The following is a 3419-nucleotide window of genomic DNA, read 5'->3' as shown; positions in this document are numbered from 1 at the left end:
TGGTTGAATAATTATTCGAAATTATAGAAATATGTCTCATACATAGGTCATGCATAGATAGAAATAATAGTAATATGGCAGAGTCGTCAACATATCACCCTTGTCGACGACGGCGTGGTGGTCTCCGCTAGCACCGTAAGGCGACCAAGGATGTGGTATACGATGTTGGCGCAAACCTCGACCGTATTGTTCGTTCTCCTCATCTGTGTGGGCCTCATAGTTCTGTGGTGGAGTTTGTAATACATGTTGAGATTGTGCCTCCGGAGGAATTAAACTGCCTTGTGTGCTTATAATGTCAGCTTCAAAGAATTCATTAAATATCCCTTGATTCTCAGGTTGACTAGAAGTTCCGGGATAGTATTCTTCCTGCATATGCTCAGTACCCTGTGGCGGGGCCATATTGTGGCCGAAACCAGCTATCATGTTGGGCCAAGCAGGATCAAAAGATTGCTACGTAAAAAATTTAGTTGTAAGTAATAGACATCAATATTTTTTATGTGAGAAATTATATATTAAAATTGAAGGAACCTGTGGAGGAGGCATATTGTAGCCGAGTCCAGCTTCCGTCTCTGACCAGTTAGGTTCAAAAGATTGTTGCGGATGGAAAAGGTTCGTAAATAATAGGCGTAATTTTATGTTGTATGAGTGATTATTTATAAAATATGAAAATACGCGAGTGGTGTTGTCGATGTTTGAAGTCTCCCCTTGGGTGTATGAAAATCGTTCCCCAAACGGATTAGTAGAAAAAATATACCCCTCCTATTTTTAATGCGCAGAAGATAACATTTATTGTAAAATCTTGTAGAAGAACGTACGCGCATTTATAATTTTAGATGTATCTGATAATACCTGTGTGGCGCCATGGGGCGGAGACATGCGAGCTGATTGTGAGCGGTCAAGTAGAGATGAGTCGACGCGTGCATATGATGGATTCCGCGTAGGAGGTTGGCTCGTACGCGCCATACTGCTCGTACGTGTCATACTGCTCGTACGCGCTATACTGGTCGTACGCGCCATACTGGGTCTAGACAACGGTGCATCTGGCATATCGTACTCTCGCGTAACAACATCGTCATCTCGAGCACAACCAAATCTTTTAAGCCCGTTCATGGCCGTATTAAAAATACGCCTAATCAGGGACTTTCCTTCAGGAGTATTCACGTTTCGCAGCCGCAAAGAATCCGATGCGCGTATGAGAATGGTCTGTCCAGCTGCTCCTTTTAAAGGACGCGAAACGAGCACTTTCGGTGGTCACGTTCCTGTATCAGCGGCGGACGTCGTCTCATGTCTGAGAATCATACAATCAATTTTCTGTACAACTACAGTACCTAACATAGCTGAAAGTGCAAAAACTTGTGCCAAATAGACTCAAACCGGACCAAATAGCCTCAGAAGACAAGGCGAATCTTACACAGTCTGCCTGGAAATCAGCGCCGTTAGCGTGTGGGCCAGAGCACATGCCGCCAGCAGCCGTTAGCGTGTGGGCCAGAGCACATGCCGCCACCGCTGCTGGCGGCAGGAGCGCCACGTCAGCGTGCCGCCACCGGCTTGGGCGGCAGGGCGACGCGACAACGTCTCCGTTAACGGCGGGCTGAGGGAGGGCGACGTGCCGCCACGCCTGACGGCGGCAGGCCCTGCCGCCAGCGGTTGCGGCGGCAGGCGCCACACGTCGGCTGGCCGTGGTGCCGCCATGGCAGTTTTGCCAATTCCGTTGAGAGGTGGTCCGTTTTGACATTTCAGTGGGGCAGGTGGTCCTTTTTGACAAAATTTCGAGAGAGAGAACGAATGCAACACAGATTGGGATACAGGCCATTGGATCTGATAAGATCTAACGGTGCGGAGGCGGGTGTGATTGGTGGGACTAAGAGCATCACTAGTAGTACCCCTAAACCCTCAAACCCTCAAACCGTTTTAAGGGTTGAGAATGGGCATTTTTTGGCTCGTTTAGAGCATCTCCAGTCGCGTCCCTCAAAAAACGTCCGGCACAAATGATTTGGGGCATGTTTGGGACCGCGCCGGACGAAAAGAGACTAAAAATCTGTACAAAAAAGAGACCCTTCCCAGCCACGTCCCTCAAACAGCGTCCGGATGCATGCATTTTAATAGAGGGGACCACCCCATGTGGGAAAAGTAGGTGAGAGAAAGTGTGGGAAAAGAGAATGACATGTGGGGAGAAGTGGCTGCATGCATGCGTCCGGACGCTATTTTTGTGTCCGGTGTCCCCGGTAGATACTCTGTACATAGAGTCTCTACCGGGAACGCCGGACATAAAATAAGGCACTACTTAGCTTTGGGGGACGCGACTGGACCGCGTTTTTCTCCATTTCTTGTCCGCCGTCCCCCAAACGTCATTTGGGGGACACGACTGGAGATGCTCTTAGAGGTTGAAAAACTGGGGCAAAGACTAGAACTCTCAAACCCAACCCTTATAACGGAATATGGTTATAAGGGTTGGGTTTGAGGGTTCTAGTCTTTGCCCCAACCCCAACCCTTGAAACTGTCATATGACATATCACAATTATCACTAGAAAAACACAAACAACATTGAAACAACTAGGAAATGAAAATCATTGATGCATGGTTTAATAGTTTACATCACAAAATCACCATCTTCCACCTTGATACGTCTCCAACGTATCTATAATTTCTGATGTTCCATGCTAGTTTTATGACAATACCTACATGTTTTGCTCGCACTTTATAATGATTTCATGCATTTTCTGGAACTAACCTAACAAGATGCCGAAGTGCCAGTTCCTGTTTTCTGTTGTTTTTGGTTCCAGAAAGGCTGTTCGGGCAATATTCTCGGAATTCGACGAAACGAAGACCCAACATCATAATTCACCGAGACGGACCAGGACACCGAAGGAGAGGCGGAGGGAGGCCTCGGGGCCCCTGGACCATAGGCCGGCGCGGCTCGGAGGGGGCGCGCCGCCCTATGGGGTGGGACCCCCGGGCGCCCCTTGCGCCGCCTCTTCGCCTATAAGACCCCTCGCGACCTAAAACCTCGATACCAATTGACGAAACTCCAGAAAGACTCCAGGGGCGCCGCCGCCATCGCGAAACTCCAATTCGGCTGACAGAATCTCTGTTCCGGCACGCCGCCGGGACGGGGAAGTGCTCCCGGAAGCCATCTCCATCGACGCCACCGCCTCCATCATGCTCCGTGAGTAGTTCCCCCATGGACTACGGGTTCTAGCTGTAGCTAGTTGGTATTTGATGACCCACAAGTATAGGGGATCGCAACAGTCTTCGAGGGAAGTATTACCCAATTTATTGATTCGACACAAGGGGAGACAAAGAACACTTGGAAGCCTTAACAACGGAGTTGTCAATTCGATTGCACTGGAAACGAGACTTGCTCGCAAGAGTTTATCGATAGTAGGCAGCTTTATAGCAATAGCAATAGTGAAATAACA

This window comes from Lolium rigidum, chromosome 4, assembly GCF_022539505.1.
Source record: "Lolium rigidum isolate FL_2022 chromosome 4, APGP_CSIRO_Lrig_0.1, whole genome shotgun sequence".
NCBI lineage: Eukaryota > Viridiplantae > Streptophyta > Magnoliopsida > Poales > Poaceae > Lolium > Lolium rigidum.
The sequence above is the reverse complement of the archived record's forward strand: the minus strand, read 5'-3'. Positions refer to the sequence as shown.